This window comes from Orcinus orca, chromosome 4 (genome assembly GCF_937001465.1).
Source record: "Orcinus orca chromosome 4, mOrcOrc1.1, whole genome shotgun sequence".
Classification (NCBI taxonomy): domain Eukaryota; kingdom Metazoa; phylum Chordata; class Mammalia; order Artiodactyla; family Delphinidae; genus Orcinus; species Orcinus orca.
This window is the reverse complement of record NC_064562.1, coordinates 20,162,759-20,187,602: the sequence shown is the minus strand read 5'-3', so window position 1 is coordinate 20,187,602 and position 24,844 is coordinate 20,162,759. Positions and strand designations below refer to the sequence as shown.

The window sequence follows — 24,844 nt, the reverse complement described above, 5'->3', positions numbered from 1 at the left end:
GATTCATTCATTGTTTCCCATCAGTTCCTCTGCCTTCTTTACCCACTCACATTAACCGTAAACTCATAAAGTTTCAGAAAATGACTTTTTCCTACCTTCCTGTGAACTTGCATCTCTTTTCAGACATATTTTCAGGTGGTATATGTACTTGTGCAGCCAAGAAGGTGCACCTGTTTGGATCTCTCTTTAAGAAAGAACTTGCCCTTCAGCTGCAAGGAGTGCAGTAAGCTGATAGCCTCTTGCCATCCCTTTCTTCAGACTCCACCTAAGCCTTCTAGCCAAGACCTCATCTTCCCAGGAAGTCCCCAACATTATTGACTGGGAGACTAGGGTCCAACTGTTTCTGTGCAACCTGGGACTTTCCTAATGGATGTTGTTTGCTTCAGAGCTGCCTGTTGGGTTGGCCAAGGATTAGTTAGATCTGCATTGCATTCTGAGGCCCTTTTTGACCAACCTGCTTCCTTCTTTCCTCTCCTTTCTCAAGATTTAGTCCCCAGTAAACCTCTTGTACTCCTAACCTTATCTCAGTCAACTTCCTGAAGGACCCAGTTAACCATGCATTGATCTGCTTCAGCCAACCCAGGGGACCCTGGAAATCTTGTTAAGTAACCTCAGAGACACTTGTATCCAGAGAGGATTAAGCCCCTCAGTCTTCCCAAAGTTGACTGAGTTAGAAGTATGGTAAAACACGATTGCAATTTAACAAGCTTGACTTGGCATGGTGAGAGCTAGAGACTGATTTAGTAACAGCCAAAAATGAAGTTTCAGCTGAAAACAAAGAAAAGCCTAAAAGCATGATAATCTGGAATCCCTTAGTGTAGGGCCAAATCCTAAAATGCCTATGGACAGGTTTATGCCTAAGGGCTGATTTAAGGGATGAGACCACGAAACAACAGTATGTGTTCATACTGATGACCCTTAATCATCAACAAGAGTCCAATTAATTGATTTTCTCTTTATGGATCCAAAAAAGCATAAAGTATATTTTAGGAAGTTTTTTCCTTCTAAAATATTTAAAATGTTAAAAGCCAGGTGACTGTAGGACTACATTTCACTAATGGAATATGAATTAATATAAACTCATCCACCAAGAATCCGTGATAAGTAAGATACTGATGTACCACATCTTCTTTTCAATCACATCTCAAAATGCATATCATCAAGGTTACCATGGAATAATCTGTCTGAAAATCTAACACTGTTAAGACTGACAAGAATCCCTTGGTGACCTACGTGAAATAAAATCTGTTATCCAAAATTACTTTTGGCATTTGTTTTTATGGCAATAAGAAGAAGTGTTTCCTGGGGTAAATAAAAAATTGTGGGTGAAAATAACTGGGTATGCCTCTCTGACATTTTAGCAAGTCATGGGGCCTAGGGAAGCAAACTGAAGCATTAAGTACTGAGTTCTTATTACAGCTCTATTTAGTTAGCCATTAAGTCTGTTTGTAATATTCTTCTCTGATGGTAGTTCCAGAGTGAAAGGAATGGGTTTCTTAAGCGTCGAGGGTATAGTTTTGTGAATACTCAGTAAACAATATAGTTTTTACGTTTTAAAATACTTTGATGGAAATTGCATATATAAAATCTACAGTTTAACAAAAGCTCTAAACTAGGCACTCATAGAGAAGATATTTGTGTGTGTGTGTGTGTGTGTGTGTGTGTGTGTGTGTGTGCAATGATCTAGTTTAAGGGTATACTTTTGCTGCATATATGCCAGTGTGACACTGAAGCAGCCAACAGAGGTTTAAAAGTTTTAATTCACCTCATATCAGCAAACAATTTCTTTTATCAAATTCAGTGGCAGAAACTTGAGATACAGAAATGATTAAAACACCATATCTGTTCTTCAAGCAATCTATAACTTAATTAATAAAGAAGATATGTATGTAACTAAATTAATAAAATGTGGTAGAAAATACGGAAAAATAGAAATATAGTTAAGATGCAGAAGAGAGAGTTTCTTTATTGAGGTGGTGGGGAGAAGGGGATAATGGGAAAGCTGCTGGGAAGATTTAATAGGGGTGTCGAAAGTGGGTCATATGGAGTGAATAGGAATTTGCCAGGTGAACAAAGGTAGAACACATTCCAGGCTGGGTGCCCTGAACATGTGAAAAAACATGGCACATTTGGAGAACTGCAAGTTCCAATTTGTCTGGACAACAACTTGGAAAGGAGACAGACGTGAGAAAATCAGGAGCAATGGGCAGGGAGGAATTTATATGACATACTGAGAGGCAAAGGTGGGAAACTGAATTTTTAAAACATTATTATTCTGATTCTAAAGAAACCTGCTCATCTTCTTTTTCCCATTAGAAAGTATGACTAATATTCTACACTCTTATTTTTTTTTAAATCTCTGCTAACTTGATAGATAAAATTGTTTTAATTTGTATTCTTCCAATTAGAAATCTTTTTGAACTTTTTTTTAAAAAAGGAAAGGTTGTTAGTTATATGCATTTTCACTTTTGAGAACTATCTCATTTCTGTGTTGGTGTTTAGTGATTTTTCGTATTATTTCTAGGGGTACTTTACATATTAACAATTTAACACTGAATGTCTGAAAACATGTTCCTCATTTTTTTAATTTGACCTTTGTTTTTATGTAGAACATTTTAAAGATTTGTGTAGTTAAATCTATTGTTCTTTCATGATTTAGAAAGCCTCACTCGCCCCAGAACTTAATATTCATGTCACATTTCTTTTCTTATTAATTGTGGGGCTTTAAGCAAAGAAGTATCATAATTTAAGGTTTTAAACTTTAGGAAGAGAACATGGCAGGAATATGAGCGACATTTTTGATATGTACCTGCTCTTGTCCTCCCCACAACTTTCCTCATTTTTTCCCCCTTCATTCCTAACAACCAAGTCATTAACACACTAATTCAAGCTCCATCCAAGTTTAATGTTACCTCACAACATCTCGTCCCCTTGGCTTGACCAATTTTGCAACCGTCAGCCGTTTCCCTCATTGTGGCTGGCTTTTCCTAATCCTCATACAAGTCTCAAGTGATTAGGAACCTATGTGACTTTAGTTCATTCCTTCACACATATGCACGTATGAAGTATTACTTGTTTTGAACAGGTAGCAAGATTCAGTTGCCTCCTGACATAAGTTACATACGTAACAAAGCCTCAGGGGGAACACCTACCAGATACCACCATCTGTTATTTTTAAGGCAGTTGGGTTTATTGCCTACATTCCTGAAGACACATTCAGCCAGACAGGAAACAAGTGTTTATGGAGTACCCACAGGGTGCAATGTACTAGGTGCTTGTCAGTTGCTTTTTTACCACAGCAAAGTCTCTGGAAATGGAGCAGTTCTTTAGAATTGACAAGGATTGATAGGAACAACAACAGTTAAAAATACACATCAGCAGTATGGCACTGTTAAAACTAGCAAGCCTAAAAACCAAATGTATAGTTGGAATATAGCTTTCGAAACTCCAGGGCACGGCATCTTGGTCTTCTAAGCATTGCTTCAGTTTATGCCTGAACCATCTATGTTAAAGTTTATGATTTAAACCTAGAGGAAAAGAATTGAAAAGGTCTCAAGAAAAAGAACAAAATTATTTGATCTCACCTCTCTTTTTAACCAAGTCTCCCATTTCTCAGTTTACTCTTTTTTTCTCAAGAAGTTATCTTGCTTTTGTCAACCAGCAAGTCCTCTTCTACAGTTTTCCTCTATCAACCTGACTCCAGTTGCTCCATTCTTCCCTTGAACAAGCTCCAGGAGGACCCTCCTCTCTCTTCCCTCCTTGGAGTTAACCATGTTTCCTCTGGTCTCCAGCAGTAGTAAATAATTTGCTTAAAATTGTGAATCTCCTTATCTTCACACCATTCTTTATAGACTGTTCTACAAATGCTTTCTACAAATTCTACAGATATGTTTTTCATCAGGCAATTCTATTCCTTAAGAATTTAAAATAATCCTCCACAGCCTTTCAAATCAGGTATTGTGGTGTTAGTGAAAAACTGTTGAGATTTTGGAAAAGTCTTGTAGATTCCAAGTCATTATTCTTCACATGGCTGCTAGATTAGCGTGGCACAAGTACTTCAGCTAGTGTTACTTTAAGCACAAGCATTCGTGAAAAAAACATGAATATAGCACTCATTGCTATTTCATGTTAATGCACAGATTTATTTTGACAAATAAATATATATGTGACCAACAGTGTATCTGTATGAGATATTTCTTAATGTTGTATTGTAGTTATTTAAACTTAGACTGGGGTGAAAAAACAAAGTAGTTGTCAATCTGTGTTCCCTTGTTCCAAGAATGAATATATTTTAGTTCTGAAATACACAATGGATCAGAAGTAACAATCTACTGGTCAGTAAGAACTGACCAGAGATATGTTTGATTTCCTACTACAATTGTAATAACACAGTCCACCATTTTCGAGTGCAAGTAGAGGCATAGATCAAATACTTGTATAATTAAATACTTGAAATTCACACACTGTGATCGCAGGAAGTCCAGCATCTTCTTGAAGCTTCTTCCTTCTACTACTGAGTCCAAGCTCATACTGCTTGATGCATGACGGGCCAGTAGATTGAGAGACAGTGTTGGGGCAAGGAATAGTTACTTTATGCGGAGAGCCAGCAGGCTGAGATGGTGGACGTGTCCCAAAGAATTTTCTTACCTGAGTTAGAATTTACGCTTCTTTCATACTACAAGGGGAGGGGGTGTGGCTGGTTGTTTCAAACTTCTTGGTGCCGGAATCCTTTGTTCTTGCAGCTGTCCCTGTCGGTCTGGTCACAATGTTCCTATACACCTCCAACAAGACAATTGTTATTTTCTGTTCTGTAGTTTTTTACCTCTGTATGAATGGAAACGTGTTATACCTTTAAAGGTGGAGTCTACGAGGCAGAGCCTTGAGAATGGGCTATCACGTATATTTCAGGCTATAGGCAACATTCTTTTACAAAGGTGCAGAGCCAGCATGACTAAACACAAAAAACAGAGCACAAAGGTAGAGCTGAAGGAATAGATCCAATATGGAGGCAGATTTGTTTTTCTCTGCTACAATTCCACCCCAATTGTCTGAGCCTCAGCAACTTACAGTCGAAAAATTAATCTTCTTTCAATAGTCAAGAGGTCGTTGTTCTCAAAGATGTCACAGACCAGTGAGGAAGACATTCAAATATGGACAATTTACGATATTAAATTCTTAAAAGATTAATTGTAAAATTAGTTAAAAGAACATAACTTTGGAAGGTTCAAGCAAGCTTTACAGAGTAAAGCTCTAAAAGACGAATTCTTTTTTTTTTTTTAACATCTTTATTGGAGTATAATTGCTTTACAGTGGTGTGTTAGTTTCTGCTGTATAACGAAGTGAATCAGCTATACATATACATATATCCCCATATCCCCTCCCTCTTGCGTCTCCCTTCCTCCCACCCTCCCTATCCCACCCCTCTAGGTGGTCACAAAACACCAAGCTGATCTCCCTGTGCTATGCGGCTGCTGCCCACTAGCTATCTATTTTACATTTGGTAGTATTTATAAGTCCATGCCACTGTCTCACTTTGTCCCAGCTTACCATTCCCCTCCCCGTGTCCTCAAGTCCATTCTCTACATCTGCATCTTTGTTTCTGCCCTGTAAAAGGTGAATTCTTTTGATTAAAATTCCTCAATAAATTGTGAGTTAGTCATTACTAGGAGCTAGTCATTTTTGAACACAGATTAGATGTTAGATTTAAGAGTAGAAACTTCTGGGCTGGAGGATAAAAGGTGTTACATTCTACCCACAGGAAGCCAAGACAGGACTGGGGACAGAAAAAATATATATAAACAAATACTTTTATCCAACACAGGAGCTCTTTAAAATAACTCCAACAGGAAAAAAAAAAAAGAATATAAAATAACACAAGTGCTTGTACTAAAGCATAGGAATAAGAGGAGAGATTCAATTTTTTAAGCATTTCTCAGTAGAATGGCTAGATCTTGGAACAAGCCAAATGTTGGCTATGTATAAAATAAGAGAAATCAAGAATGAATATGAAAAGAAAAGGAAAATAAAAGAAATTGAAATCCCATTTATAGCCTAAATTTTGAGACTTAAATTGCCCTTTATTTGGGTCACATATTTTACTTTACTAAAACTAAAACTATGTGACCCAGACTTTGGCCTCATCCAGATTAGGCCTTTGAAGCTAGAACACTGTCTTCAGCAACTCTGAAATTGCTCCCTTTCTTTCCATTCCTATTTTCAAATCTCTGATTCTTATCTTTACTATCTCACGGCTGGATGTTGCAATAGCATCCTTAGGTATTGCCCCACCTCCAATATCCCTCTCTCTCTGTTGCATCTTGTACGCTGTTACTATCATGTCTTGACAGAACTAAAAAGGAAAAGAAGTAATATCCTGTTATTTACTTGATACCTTTTTAACTCCTAACTCTGGCCTTTATTCAAAGTCTAAGATCTAACCCCAAGCTTATTTCTGCTTCAATCCTATTAATAAAGTTACATGAATTATCTTCTCCAGGCAAGACATCCATTTCACAGCTCCAGAGTCTGCCTTAGGATTTCAACTTCACTTGTGCTCAGTCTGTTTCCTTTGCCAAGGGATCCTTTTTCCCAGAGCAAGCATCCACTAAATCAAACTTAAGAAATCTGCAGAGGTCTAATCTCATCCCTTCCAAACGTTTTCTGCAACAGCCCTGCTGGATATGAAGTCTTTCCAGACTCAACTTGTATAGTAATCATCAATCAGGTTATTGAAATGGCATCATTTGTGGGCTAGTGGTATTAATATCATTTGTTTTATTTGAAACACATTTTATTTCTCTAACTAGATGGAATGCTCTTTGAGTTCACAGTCTGTGAATGTTCATGTAAATGTGGATTTAAATGTTGGCTCTATCATCTATGAATTTTGTGACTTCTCCAACCTTTTTAACCTCTGAATTTCCATAAATTTCAATTTCCTCTTCTCTAAAAGGAAAGTAATTATATTGTCTGTTAGTTCATTCTTATCCCTGACTCATTCACTCAGTATTTAGTAGATATGTTCCTGCTACATATTGTGCTATTTGTTGCAAAAAGAGGAGAGAACAACATAGAAACCGTCCCTGCCCTCATGGAGCTCTCAGAAAGGCATAAATAAAATAAAACCTCAAGAGCGCTCAAAACATTTCAGTACCCTTCCCTCCCTAAGAGTAACAGTAATAAAAGCTAATATTGATTGATTTCTTATTATGTGCCAGGCATGTTACAAGGCTCTTGTAAGTGTTTTACCGGTATCAACCACCTTGCCGGGAAGGTACTGTTATCAATTCCATTTTTCAGATTAGGAAACAGAGGTTTAAAGATGCTGAATGTTAGGAATTCCCTGGCAGTCCAGTGTTTAGGACTCAGCTCTCTCACTGCCAAGGGTCCAGGTTCGATCCCTGGTTTGGGAAGTAAGATCCCACAAGCTGTGTGGTGTGGCCCAAACAAACAAACAAGTAAAGAGGCTGAATGCTTTATCCAAGTCACATGAACCACGTGAATTGCTCATAGATGACGGTGCCAGGAGTAATCCCAGAAATCTGGACTCCTTAGGTCGTGAACTTAACTGTTTTATAACTCACAGAAAAATCTCACACAGTGTCCTGCTCACACAGGATGCTCAGTCAGTGTTTGCGGTTGGTTTCTGTCATAAATTAGTACACTGCTATCCAGTAAAAATGTAAATGCAAGCCACAAATGTGAGCCCGTGTATAATTGAAAATCTTCTAGTAGTCATGTTAAAAAAGCAAAAAGAATTAAGTAAATTAATATCAATAATATGTTTTACTTAATACAGCTAACATATTACCATTTTGACATGTAATTCATATACAAATTATTAATATGATTTATTTCCTCCTTTCTTTTTCCTCCCTCTCTTCCTTCCTTCTTTCTGTCTCCCTTTTTTATTTTAAAAACTAGGTCTTCAAAATCCTGTGTGTATTCTAGAGTTACAGTGCATCTCAATTCAGACTAGCCACGCCCCAAGTACTTGATAGCCGCATGTGACTGGTGGCTACCGTAGTGGACAGAGTGGGATTAATATTATTTGCTGACCAATAAGTTTACATGTCAAAGAAGCATAATCCTTGTTAGACTAGAACCATAAAATCCGATCTTGGAGCACAGCTATGATAAAAGAAATATAGTCATGAAAATCAAAGTAAATTTTTAAAATTTCAAACTTTTTACTAGTATTTCATGAAAGTCACTCAGGGTATCTAAACACGGGTTACAGCACACTTGTTAAAATTTATCATCTAGCTACTTGCATTGTATTCTGCAGCTCCTCCGACAACCTCCTCCTTTCAGACTCTTAACTTCTCAGATACTTTCTTATCTACTTCCATCCCATATGGCTTTTCTCTCCTGATTTTCCTAGCCTTCCCTCACCATTTTATCCTATAAATCAACTAAGAAACTTTGACTAATTCTTCTACTTTTCCTACTTACTACCTCTGTGACTCCCTCTCTTTACTGTAGCATCACAAAAGCCCAAAGAACCCTTCAAATAGAGAACTCTCCTTGGAAAGCAAGGAAATGTGGAGAACAGAAATAGGACAAAGGGATTTTTTTCCTTTGCATGCTTGCTTTGCGGAGTGGAAGATTATTCTCATAGCAGCAATAGCTCCTACTTAGTGGGGGCTTTCCTTTTTCTCCACTGAAAAGCAGATGGAGTTAAGAGTCAAGTTGAGAGTCACACTTTCCCTTAGGAAAAGAACAGGCATGTTCTTCATTCCTGTTAAATTTAAGAAGTAAAGAACAACGCAGTGCATTGGAGTTAGAGGAGCTTCAGCTTGGAAAATGGGCAAATGTGACTTTGTTATTTCACCTAGGATAGAAAGTACCTCTGTGTTTACCCCATTATCTAATCTGCAGTGAGGAAGGAGACCAGAGCCTTGCAATTCGTGAATCAGATTACAGTTCTTTGCTCTTTTTTTTCATTACTAAGAAATAGTCATTGAGTATCTTTTTTTTGTTGTTCATGGTCTTTAGGGAAAAAAACACCCTTATTGAACTAAGGCTTCAAGCTTAAATTCTGAAGACAGATAATAGTGATTTGGAAGAATGTTCGTATGTTTTATATAATTGTTCATTGAATATTAAGTTACCCATTTGCATGGTATGGCCCCTAAGGGAGAAGGGCTTCTCTTTTCCTCTTCCACTTTTCCTTTCTTTCTTCCTGTATCCCTGGCAAAAAATTACTTATCTTAAAAAGAAAGGAAGACAAAAAAAAAAAAAAATTACTTATCTCCAATCCCAGTCTAGGAAAGTTCTAGGTAAGCTTTTCTGATCCCAAACCCCAAGCCAGAATCAAGACCTCCCCCTTTTGTGCTCTGACTGTATTGCAATGGCAACTATTAACAGCATTACAGGCCGTGTGTTTCCATGGTTTCTTGTATCTTGTTCATTTCTCTATCTCTGGCATTCCCTGCAATACCTGACACATGTGGCTGGTGACTACTCTAGTGGACAGAGTGTAGTACGCCCTTGATGAAAGCTTTGTGAACGAACAAATGGCTCTTTCCTTTAAGCCCCTGGCCCCTCAATCCCAAACTATCAAAGTTTGTCAAGCCTTTGGCAGTCAGTGCTCCTTAATAAAAATAGTGCCTATTTTCCATTCCTCCTGGTGCTTCCTGGTATCTAGGAGTAGGGTGTGGTCCAGATATAGATGGACAGTGATTTAGACTGTAATTATTAAAAATATTAAGAAGTTTGACAGTCTGGCTTCTAGAATGTTTTCACCGAATAGAGAAAATCATAACCTTTGGAAAGGAAAAAAAAAATCCCATTTTCATTTTACATCAAAGAAGGTAATTAATGAACGAGAAGAGGAGTGGTATTCTCCATTTTAAGCAGAATACATCCTCTAGAGCTGGTGATGGGCATCTTGATAACAGAATAATTAATTTGGTATATATTTTTTCTTGTTTTCTCTTCATAGGAGATTTAATATCTGAGAGAAGGAAAATCTATAGATGTAGATGGATATGACAGAGTTGAACAAAGAATAAGAAAAAAATTATTTTTATCACAATTAGTAAAAGAAAGACTATTAGAGAAGCTTTCCTGTATACATTTACATGAATTCTCCTTAGAAGAGTGTGGAAACATTATTCTAATAACATAAGATGGAAAACAAATAAGCATATTGCAATGAGCTGTCCCCAGAAGCTGGAGTAGGTAACCTAATAGCAACTATCAATTACTTTCTCATGTATTTTCCTAGAAAAATAAATCAACTTTGGTCTTGGAAGACAGTCAAGATTGATAATAACGTCAAAGTTGATTTCAACTTTTCTACCTCATAAATATTTCCAGAGGGAGGCATAGGCACAGATATGCCTTGCTGAAAATCTCCCAGGGAGATTTTCCAGTGACCCAGTGAATCATATGGTAAGGCCCCTCATTTGCAAGTATAACAGTCATTTCCTCCGCTTCTGGTTTAACGACGTGCATTTCCTGATAAGGTTCCCGTATCAAGTAATCTTCCCCATCTATAATTTTTGTGACTCCCCAGAATGAATTGCCAACATTCTGCCCTTGATCTATCAGGGAAGAACAAATTGACAACATTCCTGGTAGGTTTACATACTGCATATTTTCTCAGAACAAGCACTCCATTTGTGTAAGATGGCTAAGCCCATCAACAAAAAGAGGTTCTACTTCATAGCAGATTTTGTAGCAGAACTTTCTCCATATTAAATTTATTTTGTCTCCTCAGTTCCTGAAAATATAGATGTAGGCATCAAGTAGTGGGAAGATGTGATTGATACATAATGAGACAGTGCCTTATCAGAAATAGCAGGTTACCATGGTGCAACATAGTGAGAAAGACCAAGCACGCAGAGGCTATCTCATCTGATACCCTGGTTGCAACAAAAACTGGTTTCTGCAGATGTGGTTAAGCTTGGACAGAATGGATAAGGCACTTAAGATAAATTACACCTGGGTGTAAGGTGCCATAAAGTATGCGATTGTTACCCAGATGGCAGCTAACATAATCACCTTTCCCCCTAATATCCAAGTAAGTGTTCTGAACCTCCATTTTATAGATTGTAGAAACTATGCCCCAAAGATTTCTTTGAATTGTTTTCATGGTTATATCTGGCTCTGAGCCCTTGTGTCCAGTGAAGTATTGCAGTTCTAGGGACAGTTTTTTTATGCTATTCCAGTTGTCCTTCTATCAGACTCTGTAAAACAAAAGTAAAGTAAAACAAATTGAAGTAAAACAAAACCCTGTTTCTTAGTTTCCATAAGATGTAAGCTACACAGTGATCTTCAAGAGCACCTATCTTTAATGCATATTGCTTGTTTGTCTTTATGCAAGTTCCATACAGACAGAAGCAATCTATCCTACTTGCCATATCTCCAGCACCCCACACAGTACCTAAAACAGAGAAGCCAAGAATACATATGTGTTCAGCTCTATATTTCCAGCTTGTAGTTTTGTTGTGGATACATGGTAGACAATAAATGTTCGATGAAATTAGTTGGAAGGATACAGGAAAGGAAGATGAGTAAAACCACACATGTAAATAAATCAGCTGAGAAGAAAAACCTTGTTTTGTTGTTTAAAGGGATTTTTGTTTTGTATCAAATTGAGCAGAAGAAAAACATATAGGTCCTTTGTGAGAGCAAATTTGCTCATCCTCCAATGAAAACTGAAAGCCTTGAGTGCAGGAATGGGCAGACTCCGTTAAGAACACTTTCTATAAAATGCAAGTGTTTCTCACAATCACCTTGGGCCGATTGGCCACATGCAGATCCTGGGCCTCAGTCCTCCAGGACTCTGATTTGTGGAGTTGGGGCCCAGGAATCTGAATGCAGCTGGTCCTCAAACACTGTATGAGATATAAGACAGCTGGGAGTGGCCCTGCACAGGCTGGGATTTGACTCGTGGCTTCAACCACTCTCTACAAATTACAGGGCTTTGCCTCTTTGTTACTTGAATTTTGTCATTCTAACTTAGTTATTCACTGTTTATTTACAGAATAAAATGTTTCCATTCCCTTTACTTCCAAAGTTAGGAGAAGGTTTTTACAAAAGAAGAGCCTGGATCAAGATGCCCTGAAATCATCTTTTGAGGATGAAATTCTCCCTAATCATGAATGGTTAACCTATCTGGCATCCCAGAAAGACATAATGTCTTTTATTATTATTATTTTCTATACACTGTAGACCCTTGGCTACTGGGTACTGCTGGAACCCTGAACCCTGAATTGCTTGTGGGGGAGTTGAACAATTTTTATCTTAACCTTACATTACTGTAGCATTTTGCATAATATGCATAATTTTTAATGAAAGCTTTTCATAAAACTGAACACTCTACAGGTATTCCGCCTACATGGCCGTCTAATTTCACACCCCTGATGGATTTCCCTACAATGTTGCTAGGAGACCAAGACACTTCTTAACAAAGGTTACAGAATGTTATTAACCATGTGGATATCTGCTCCCCCAAATCCATTTGCTTGTTGCAAATGTGGCTTCCTTAAAGTGTGGTGTTTAGGACAATCCAAGTAACCATGGGGAAATTGTGCAGCTCCCTAAGGTAGGGGTGCAGTACTCTTCTGAGCAATATCACCACCTAGCTCTTCTCCCAGTTTTATGACCACATAAAGGTGGAGAGGGCTGTGCGCTTTTATTTCTTCGTGGGACAGAGACTTATATTTTGCTGCTGTTCCATTCTAGAACCACAGATAAAAGAAAAAGAATCACAGCACAAGAGTCAGGGATTGTTGCGAAAAAGATTTCTCTCAACATTTTTTGAAAGTCACCCCTGTTTTTTATTTTTCATTTTAGTATCCCTTTGAAGTACATTATGTTAGCCAGGGTAGACCAAGATTCGCTATTGACATCATAATTTAATCCTAAAATGGCAATCTAATTAGCATAAATCTTATTAGCAGTTTATAAGTTTTAAAAGTAATATACGTTTTGGTGATAGATCTTCTGTATCATCAAACGAAACTGTGGGTATAGTCAATGAGTAGCAGTGCAGAAATCCTTTTGTGGTCAGGTACAGATAGAAGCTGTCTTCATGACCATAAACCTGAAACAGCTGAGGTTCTGAAAAACCCAGGATTGCACGGTCCATGCTTCAGAAGTATTTGATCCAAAAAAGGTGGGTTCCTCCTGAAATCCTTCTTTCTGGACCCTAACTCTCCACTGTTTGTTTCCCCCAGTCTCTCTTTCTTCTAGACACTAACCTTCTGAGCATGTTCTCTTTCTATTTCAGCAGTCCCTCTTCCTAGAACAATTTCCAGCTGTTTAACTTCCACTGGACCTTTAAGATGCCAGCTCAGAGACTTTCCTGGTGATCCAGTGGTTAAGAATCTTCGCTCCCAATGCAGGGGGCACGGGTTCGATTTCTGGTCGTGGAACTAAGAACCCACATGCTGTCAGTCGTGGCCAAAAATAAAAAAAGTCAGCTCATTTGTCCCTTTATCAGGGAAGCTTTCTGTGAACCCTTCCACCCCAGCTGACGCCTTTACTATAAACTGTCACAGTAGCTGGTATTTTTTTAAAAATGTACAACTGTAGTTGTGATTATTAGATGAAAGTCAGTCTTCTCCCCCTCCTCATTCCACGAAGGCAGAGGTTTGTTCCCTACTATAGTCACAGTAGCTGCCATTTATTAGGGGTTTATAAATTTTCAGGACATACTTGTTGATGAATAACTGAGACACATGATACTGTTCTCTCCAACACTCTATAACTCTCTGGTTCTCTTACATTTTTTGACTGGTCCTCTATACTTTCTATCCATTATTTTAAGTAACTTCCAGGATTTTAATTTTGTTTCTTTTGTCTTCCTCACCTATTCCTAAACCTTACTTTCAAAGCTCAGCTAATCCAGATGACTTTCAAATCCAATGATTCTGTCTTGATTTCTCATTCTAGCTCTAGTCATCTGTTCTGTACTATATTTAAGATTCAGTCACTTGAAGGTTCAGCTGTCATTTCAAATTCCACTTGGGAGAAATAGATGAAAGAGTATTGGCTTTGTTCTTAGGAGTCATAAATATTTAGTACTGTACAACTTTGGAAAAATTATTTTACCTCTCTGAGTCTCCATTTCCTTATAAAATTGAAATATCGATACTTGTCATGCAACATTGTTTTAAAGATTCAGAAAGTCTAACAGACACACATATGTGTGTATGTGTTTACATTCTGACATTCCATATCAATCAATGCTTGAGACAGTTGGCAGTCAATAATAAGCATGTATTGCTTTATATATTTATTAGAATAAATAATCTCTCCAGCCTTTTACTCTTTCCTATTTTACTTATCTTTAAAATAATAAATCCCCATTTTTCTTAATGGGGTTCAATGTCTTAGAGTCATTTTTCTACTCCATAGGTCAAATCAAAGATCAAATCCTATTACTTCTTCCTTCAAACTGTGTCTCTAATTTAATGTGTTGAATTCAAAATACTGTTCACATTTTTACCACCTTGACCCTGGCCCTCACACTTGGCCCTGGACCCTTTAAGCTAGACTTCTCATAAATTGCTTTGCCCTGGTCTCTTATCCTGTGCCTGTTACCAGTTTAATCCACCTAGATCATGTGGTTTTACCCACAAGGTCCTCATGGAAAAGCCTGTTATCACTCCTGGCAGAATTAAGTCCAGTTTCTCCTCCCACTTTCAGTTCTTCTCTCCTCCCTATCTAACCTAAAGTCCTCATGGACCCCACGAACTCAAGATCCAATTAGTCTATACTCCACATACTTCACACTTCATGATGGTCCCCAGTTGTCTTCTCTTTATCATGTTGTTCCTTCTGCCTTGAATGGTTTCACAGCCGTTTTCTTCCAATCCCTTTTCTCAAAGCTCACATCCAGGCATTTACCTAAATTTCTGTAGCTTTCTCCATCTACAGTTCCATGATGATGTAATGATTATTTTTGTGTTACTTTGATCCTGATTGTTTCATGTATGACCTAAGTTCCTTGAATATGGTGGCTGTGTCTTCTGGTTTTTCCCCCCTTTGCTGGACCTTAAACAATTCTGGATTTGTAAATAGAATTTTTAATTTGCATTGTTTACTGTAATCACTCTGGGTTGAAGTACCACAGAGAAAAACTGAAAGTTAATAGGTTCAATTGTATGAAGTTATCAATAGTTGACCAATTTTGACCTATCACACAAACAATTTTGTATGGTTCAACCTGATAGTTTGAAGTCCTGATCTCAGATGACTTGTTAAAATATCAAATAGATGTTTTCTCAGTTTAGAAATGGTCCATAGAAATTAGGAAAAGGATAGGTTACTGTCCTGTTCATATCTCATTCTACATGCTCTAGAAAGGACATTCTCCATTGCTTTTTGTTTGTTTGTTTTGTTAAGATAGTCCAAGTTTATTTTCTAAGCAGGCTGGTGAAGAAAATATTGGAGGTGATTAATAAACTTTAGATCCACATTTATTCCTGAAAGAGGAATTTTTATTGTGTATAATGGAATTACCAACATTTTACTAGGGCAGATCTAGGATCAAGACCCAACCCTGCCACAAACTTGGATAACCTTAAGCAGCTTACTTAAATTTTCGGTGTCTTTGGTTCTTCATCTATAAAAGAGGTTGATAACGTAAGTATCTACCGCTCAAGGTCAGGGTGAGAATTAAATGAAATAATCTAAATAAAGACTTTAGACCAGTGCTGGCACATAGTAAGCATTCACTGAATGTCAGTTGCTTTTATTACTCCTAAATTTAATAAAAGAAGAGTCTCTGATATTCTGTAGATGTAACCCAATACCGATAAGCATAATAGTAGCTCTCTGTTTATGTTACGGGGCAACATATCACCTTATTTATTCTTTCTGTGTTTTTTTTTTAAGTGAGATTTGAGGCTTTTCAAAATGAGTAAACATTATAAGTAAATAAATGTCTTATTCCTATAAAGTAAGTCACCATAATTTCACATCATGTCTCTCTCTTCTCCTATGTAGACATGAGTTCAAGCAGCATTAAATGAGACCTCTGTAACTTACTTGTTTTTAGAAATATCTTGTGCTTTCTGCAACAGATCACTTCTCCTTCACAACTCTCCCCATCTCCTGCAAAAGCAAAAGCCATAGCTCAGAAAGCAAGTTATCCAGGCAAAGTCCAATTCTTCTTGTACTATAAAATAAAAATAAATTGAAACCATAATACCAAGCAGTGGTATGGATCATTCATGGATTAAAGATTTGTCTGGTTGAAAGGATGTAGCACGATGCTTGAAAACACATTGAAATTGCCCAATACTTTTATGACAACGGTGTATTTATATAGGGTTTATTCCTGAATGATTCAATGTATTTATGGATTTAGCAAATTACTATATGTAAGCCATTTTTTAAGTACCTGATTAGGCTGACATCACCTCTGTTGATTCATCTATTTACTAATTCGACAAATATTTATGAAAGTATTACTGTAGGCTAAGCACATAATAATCTGGAGCTTACCCAAATTAGGGCTGCCTCTCCTCTTATATAATTTTTTTTTTAAAACTTCATTTATTTAATTTATTTATTTTTGGCTGCACTGGGTCTTTGTTGCTGCGTGCAGGCTTTCTCTAGTTGTGGTGAGCAGGGGCCACTCCCCGTCGCGGTGTGAGGGCCTCCCACCGCAGTGGCCTCTCCCATTGCAGAGCACGGGCTCTAGGCGTGCGGGCTTCAGGAGTTGTGGCTCGCGGGTTCTAGAGCGTAGACCCAGTAGTTGTGGCGCACGGGCTTAGTTGCTCCGTGGCATGTGGGATCCTCCGGGACCACGGCTCGAACCCATATAACCTGCATTGGCAGGCAGATTCCCGAGCACTGGGCCACCAGGGAAGCCCTCTCCTCTTATATAAATTTTAAGGGCAGCCATGGCCAAAGAGTTTATGATCTTTTATTTCCACTTTAAATGGTGCCAATATAATCGTTATTTCCAACTTCATGTCTATCTCCAGCTTAACGTGATGTGCTTTAATTGTAGGGCTAGCCTGACTCCCAGCACTGGTTTTCCTACCTGGCAATGGGGGAGAACTTTGTGAGTGCAACTGAGCAGTTATTTCTGGGAAGTGTATTGACCCTATTTCTCCCTGCCCCAACTTCTTGGCAGAAATTAACATTTTCTTGGTGATCTTCATTCACAACATTCTTACCTCATCTGGTTCTGTTTTCTCTCTATTCAAAGCCATCATAATTCTTCAACAAAGGGGCTTGAAGCAGAGGTTTTATGTATATTACATAGTCTCCCTTATTTAGCTTCTCACCCTATCTTTTGGAAGGGGCCCAGAAATCCAGATACCTTGCTGCACCCTGTTGGAGAAAAAATGTTAACAGTCCTTTAATTCCATCCCTTCCCCAGACAAGGAGAAATTGTTAAATGGCCATGCCAGGGGTTTCAAGCCCCATAAGTGATGCTTGCCAAAGGGTCTTTCATAAAGCATAATTACATATATTAATTGATAAAATCAGACTCAACTGGAACTGGTAAATGTAGTAGATAAGGCAAATATGGGACGTCTACTTTCAAGGATTTTAGAGTCTGAAAAAAATGGTTTTTGAACAAGTGCAAATAAAGGAGGAAAAAGAACATTTCTGGCATAGGGGACAGCATTAGATAGAACCTGAGGCCAAGAGAGCATGGTGGTTTTAAGAAATTAAAGAGGACCCCTATGGCTGCAATGTGGAGTGACAAAGAAAGGAGGCCCAGATCCTGCAGGCATGTGCACTGTTCAAGATATTCGGACTTTACCCTAAAGGCTAGTGCAGTCAGGAAGGGTTTTCAACCACACAGTGAGCTGTCAGATTTGTGTCTTTCGAGATTACTTTAGCTGTGGTGTAGAAGCATTGGAGGAGGGAGACCAGATGTGAGGGAGTCAGCTGTCAATCCAAGTTTCACTTAATTAATCTTTTGTTTGGTTGAGATTAAAAAAAAATCAATTCTTAAAACTTTCTTTGGGCTTCTCTGGTGGCGCAGCGGTTGAGAGTCCGCCTGCCGATGCAGGGGACACGGGTTCGTGCCCCGGTCCGGGAGGATCCCACATGCCGCGGAGCGGCTGGGCCCGTGAGCCATGGCGGCTGAGCCTGCGCGTCCGGAGCCTGTGCTCCGCAACGGGAGAGGCCACAACAGTGAGAGGCCCGCGTACCGAAAAAAAAAAAAGAAAAAAAAAAAACAACTTTCTTTAATTTCTCATTTCACGTCCTCTAATAACCTTTTCTAAAAGAGTTTTCTTCTATTCCCTTGCCTAATCTTATCTTCCAAAGGCCTTGTGGAAGAGCCCTTTTAGGAAATCTTCTAGATTCATTTATAAGTTTTTGCTATTTTGAATCGTAGCACATTATCGGCATTGTCTTTTCAGCCACTTATTTATGGCTGCCTATTTATGGTGGCTGTTTATTAACTAATAAAGTGATTTCTTCTTTCTTCCTTGCCTTTTTAAATTAATTGCAGAAGGAGATCTGTCTTGCTTAGCTGTGCACCAGTTTCAGAGCCTTGCATGCAATAGTAAATAAATAACTGATGAACTAAATGGAAACGATGTCATACACATACTCTTAATAAAGTAAGTTACTTCTTTTGGTGGAACAGTGGTGTAACTTGGTGTTAGTAATATTCTCTTTTGTGGCATTGTCTTAGACATGGCTTTGCCCACATAGATAGAGCTTAAAATGTATTTTTACTGAGTCTGGAAGAACACTAGTTCTACGAGCCTGGGATTTTGTCTCTACCCTGATTTCTTATTCTTTAGACAGTGATTCATTGTTCTAGAAGCTGGTCTTATTTTCTTTAATTCCCATTCTCTTTAGATTTTAAGCATTCATCCCTATTCTGAAGGTCCTCTGTGCTTTCTGAGGGGTTTCATATGCACTGTGGAGGTCAAGTTCAGAGCATAAGTTCTTCTCTATGCTACCCCAGTCATATCCACGAGTTTCTGTTTTTGTGTCCCTGACTACGTAACTGATTTGTAATTTTGTTGCTCCGTAAGTGGCCTTAGGAAGCTTCCAAACATGAGCTAAGTCGGAGAAACATTACATGCAAGTGTTAATTGAAATATGTAAATAATATGTACCACATAGGTTGAGGAGTATAAATTATTTCTCTGGAATAAAATAAATAGCAATAAAAAACACTCCTGTGACATTCTTTAATTATCAAGATAAATGAAATCTCTGGTCTGTAAATTGCCAGTAGAATACTGGCATTTAGACAGTGAAGCAAGATTAGTGCTATAAAGCTTAAAACTGACATAACTTCTCTTCAGTTCCCTAAAGGACAGTTAGCCAACTCTTACGGCTTCCAGAGAAAAACATCAGATCTTCTGAAAAACTTTCTATCATTTAATTGTGTATGTAAGGAATAGGAAAAAAAAAAAAAAGCTTCAGAAAAATGTTTATACCTGGTTTACTGCAGATTAAAAAAAACCTGAAAATTTAGATAAATATATCTAATGTTATTAATACTAATATTGGTCTACAGTAATTTATACTAATTTTATAAATACTAATATTTACTTAACACTAAGTAGGATAATTTTTTCAAACCGTTGAGTGTTCTGGCAGAAGACGTTAGTTCTTTGGGGCTAATACCTTCATTTAAGAAAGGACAGAGAAATGGAAACTTGGAAAATTAGTGTGGAAAATTAGTGTATCAGTTCATTTCCATGGAAGTCATTATTCTTGGCAGAAATAGTCAAAGCATTTAGGAGTTTTAAGCTATATCTGGATGTTAATGATGTTTAAGTCCCTTAGTCCACAAAAGCTAACAGCATCTTTTTTGATATTAGATATGTGGTGAGATTTTCTACTCCAATTTTTTCATCTTTATAAAAAATATCAAACTGAAGATATTCTAGCAATACATTTTTTCCTTATACTAAATGTAAGCCAAAAGTGTTGAAAGGAAATTTTTTTTCTAAGGTTTGAGCATTCCATGATTTCATAGATGATTCTTTAATGATTGTGCTCAGAAATTATTTTCATATTATGTAATGCAAGTCAAGTTGCAATGGCTCAGTATAAGACACATCCAAATCCTTTTTGGTTCTCAGGCATTAGATGTTTTGACCAGGAATATGGGAGCAATTAAACAACTTTATTGGCAAAGATATTTTATGGAGGACACGAAGAGAATTTAGAAAGAGCTATCCATAAGGAAACGTTGTTAAATTGAACTACGCTAAGATTAAGACCTTCTATTGATCAGCAGACACCAGTAAGAGAGTGAAGAGGTAATCCACAAAGTGGGAAAAATATAGACAAACTAATAGAACAATGAGCAAATGTTTGAATAGGACCTTCATCAGAGAGAATCCCCCAATGGCTAGTAAACAAGTAAAAAGGTGATCAACCTCATTAGTCATCAGGACAATTCAAGTTAAGTCCACAATATGATACCACAACATCTTGACCAGAATGAAATTGGTCCATTTCTTCTAGGTTGTCCATTTTATCGGTGTATAGTTGCTTATGATCCTTTGTATTTCTGTGGTGTCATTTGTAACTTCTCCCTTTTCATTTCTGACTTCATTGATTTGGGCCCTTTCCCTTTTTTTCTTTTTTCTTTTTTTTTGCTGCACGCGGTCCTCTCACTGTCGTGGCCTCTGCCGTTGCGGAGCACACGCTCCGGACGCGCAGGCTCAGCGGCCCTGGCTCACGGGCCCAGCCGCTCCGCGGCACGTGGGATCTTCCCGGACCGGGGCACGAACCCGTGTCCCCTGCATCGGCAGGCGGACTCTCAACCACTGTGCCACCAGGGAAGCCCAGCTCACTGCTTTTTAGGGCAGCTTATTTAATTTTCAAACATGGAATGTGGGAATCTTCTTCAACGTAAGATAAATTTATTTCCTTTTCTTTAGCTTTCTACTAAACCTTTCTAGTTATGTGTTCTGGTTCAAAAATGAATAAACCTCTTTCACAGGACAGCCCTAAAAACACCTTTAAATTATTTATTATATTTCACCAGGTCTTTGTTCTTGAAGAGGCCATTTACTAGTATAGTATAAAAATCATAATAATATTAGCTAATGTTAAGCACTTTGCAAATTACAGTGTGTTTTTTAGCTTTGGATATCACAGAATATTTAGTATTTGGGGGGATCATAATTTTATAGGTGAGGATTTAAGTAATAGTTACAGAAGCTAAAGAGCTTGCTCAGGGTCACAGGTTAGTCAGTGATGGAGCTTGGTTTTAAACCCAGTTATTTCCTGTAACAGAGCCCCAAATCTGAAATGCTTCACTTTGTCTACCGTATGACATAGTTTCCAGATTTCTCACCATTGCATTTGAACTCCTTTAAATGCCTTTGATTTGAAAATGTGCCTCTTTAAATACAATACTCAGAACTGGATGTAATACTCAAGGTATGATGTAACCAGCACAAAATAGAATAAAACTTCCTTCCCCTGAACTAGATTTGCTACATGAAGTTTACCATAACATTTCTGTACTCATGTTACAAATGCACTCTTGATTAAATACAATTTGTGGCTATCTTCGAACTCAAAACTTCTTTCTTTGTTTAAAACAAGATAATGCTCTGACATAATAGCTCCTTAGGTAACTTTACAACTGATTTTTTAAAAAAGTTGTGGGGAAATACATATGACATAAAATTTACCATCTTCATCATTTTTAGGTGTGTAATTCAGCAGTGTTAAGTATATTCATGGTGTTCTGCAATCAATTGCCACAACTTTTTGATCTTGCAAAACTGAAATTATATATACATTAAACAACAAGTATCTATTCCCTTCTCCCTCCAGCCCCTGGCAAAACCATTGTACTTTCTATCTCTATGAATCTGACTACTTTAGGTATCTCATATAAGTGGAATCATAAAGTATATTTTCGTGGAGTGTGTGTGACGAACTTATTTCACTTAGTGGTTCATCCACTTTATAGCATGTATCAGAATTTCCTTCCTTTTTAAGGCTGAATAACATTCCATTGTATGTATATATACCCTGTTTTGCTTATCCATTCATCCACTGATGGACACTTAGGTTGCTTCTACCTTTTGGCTATTGTGACTAATGCTTCTGTGAACATGGGTGCATAAGTATCTCTTTAAGACTCTGCTTTAATTCTTTTGGATATAGACCCAGCAGTGGAATTTCTAGGTCATACGTAATTCAATTTTTAAATTTTTGAGGAAACACCATACTGTTTTCTGCTGTTGCTGCACCATTTTACATTCCCACTACCACAAAGTTTCCAATTTCTCCAAAACCCTGCCAACATACTTGTAATTTTCTTTTCCTTTCTTTTTTCCTCCCCTTCCTTCCCTCCTTCTTTCCTCCCTCCCTTCCCCCCTCTCCTTCCCCCTCCCTCCCTCCCACCCTCATTCTGTTTCTCCTCCCTTCCTTCCTTCCTTTCTAGCAGCTACCCTAATGGGTGTCAGGTGATATCTCATTGTGGTTCTGATTTGCATTTTCTTAATGTTTAATGATGTTATCCATCTTTTCACATGGTTTAGACCATCTGTATATCTTCTTTGAAGAAATATCTATTCAAGTCTTTTGCCCATTTTTAATTGGGTTATTTCTCTTCTATTGTTGAGTTGTAGGAGTTCTTTATATATACTGAATATTAATCCCTTATTAGATATATGATTTGTATATATTTTCTCCCATTATGTAAGTTGCCTTTTTACTCTATTGATTCTGTTCTTTGATGCATTGAAGTTTTTAATTTTCATGTAGTCCAATTTATCTATTTTTACTTTTGCTGATTGTGCTTTTGTTGTCATGTGCAAGAAATCATTGCCTAATCCAATGTCATGAAAATTTTCCCCTATGTTTTCTTCTAAGAGTTTTATAGTTTTAGCTTTTAGGTTTAGGTCTTTGATCCATTTTGACTTAATTTTTGTACACAATTGACTTTTTTTTTAACATAAATGTAAGTTTCACATTTAGTTCCATTAAATTTCATATTTTTAATTTGGTCATTTTCCCATCTTATCAAGATCTTTCAAAATCACAATTACATCATTATATTTATTCTCCTTTTGAAGAATCTGCATGTCATCTTAAATTTCATCTGCATGCCCTCTCTGTCCTCAACCTAATAATACTGTTTATAAAGGACATTAAAGTCCTTCCTGTGAGTGTTGTTGGTCAGCACTATTTAAGTGTGTTTGTTGAAGTTTTCTTCATAAGTTCAACAAGAAAATTATGAACATTAGGGATATTTACTTCATAAAGTTTTACTGACATCCATACTTACTATGATTACAGTATCTCTTTAACTCATCAGCCCCCAAATTACATTAATTTGAATTAAAGTTAGTGATAATATGAACCAATTGACTTAGCATGTAAATTGTAGAAAAGATTTTATAAAATGCATTTTCCATTATTTTTTAGTTCACACAGTGCTAAAAATTGCTGCAGGGTGAAAGTCCTTCTATACTTCCTCTAATAAAAATATAAAAATTATTTCTAATTATATTGTATAAAACTTGTAAATTAATTGTTTTTTGTTTTACATGTTGAAAAATAACCTTACAATCATATTTGCATTATTAATTTGCTTTCAAAGTCTATCTTCATGCATTGTACATAGTACAAACAAAAACTACTGATCAAAGCCTCCAAAATTTTATAAACACAGGATTAGTGGGGCTGATCATGATGGAAGTTTACAGAATTAATGGGAAGTTAGTAAAAACTTATTCTTAATGATTGTATTGCTATCTGATTTATTCTTTTCATATGTACTGATGTAACACACAAAAGAAAAAAGAAATACATATACATATATACATTTATATATAATATACATTTACATATATAAATTTATTTACTTACTATATATACATATATGGTTTTTTACTTACAATCTGTTTATGTTAGTAATTTCATGGCAGAGGAGCTGTGTGATAGCCTGTTGTAGTCATTATATCAAAAGAGAGTCCTGAGAGAGCTTGAATTCACTGAAATCTGAATTACGCACTGATGATTCCTGAGGAGGACATGACCTTCAGGTTGGACAATCAAGACCTCGTTATTTTTATCAAATCTGCCAAGAAAAATCAATTACTTCCTTCAGAAACAAATTAAACAACAAACCTTTCCCAAGGAAGTTATACACGTTTGTTTATGGAAGTTGAGATTGTTTTTGTGTTCAAAAATACTTGCTTTCTCAAGAATGCATTGTTAGAAATGAGTCTAAAGAATAAGATTTTGATATTTTTAGACAGATAGAAATTTAATATATAACCAATAATTGGTTCAGCTTTTGTAGCTAGTGGTGGGAACTCAACAGAACTATGTTTAATATGTTCCCTAATTTATCATATGAAACCAAAAATGTTGACTCACCTGAACTGTGGACATTTAATCTACTGTAGAATTGTATAGGTCTACATAGGCAAAGTTTTTTCAATAGCAGTTGTTTTTTCATCTGAATCTATAGCTTTACTGATGTAACTATAATACATATATATATACTTACTCTGAAATAACATAATATGCCTTTATGTTTTATCTGTAAGTTTATTCCATGTCTTTGGTTAAAATTCCATGCATAAAAGAATTGAGAATTTTATTTAATAGAAAGAAAAAGAAAAACAATGCAATTGTATTGTCACAATTATACACTATAATATATACATATAAATATATTATGGTAAAAATATTATTGATAAACCATCATATATCATTAATGGAAAATATAGTCACAAAAAAAAAAAAACTTTAAGCTGGGCGTTTGCAAACTGCAGTACATGAGTGAAGCATTAAGGGATGGAAACCTCCAGTCCTATTAATATGCCCAAAGACATTCTTCATAGCATTTTAGAAATCCCATGATATATTTGGATGCTTCTTGTGGCCACATAATGAGCAATATAAC

General features: G+C 36.9%; 1 long non-coding RNA gene across 1 annotated transcript; it reads right to left on the bottom strand.

The window, feature by feature from the left end:
* Positions 1-4,140: 4,140 nt before the first annotated feature.
* Positions 4,141-24,529, bottom strand: LOC117195858 (uncharacterized). The gene is made up of 4 exons (XR_004475734.2): positions 24,446-24,529; positions 23,829-23,953; positions 16,009-16,074; positions 4,141-11,195 (listed from the first exon to the last, which is right to left on the bottom strand). It is a non-coding gene; the product is annotated as an uncharacterized LOC117195858 (long non-coding RNA).
* Positions 24,530-24,844: the final 315 nt, after the last annotated feature.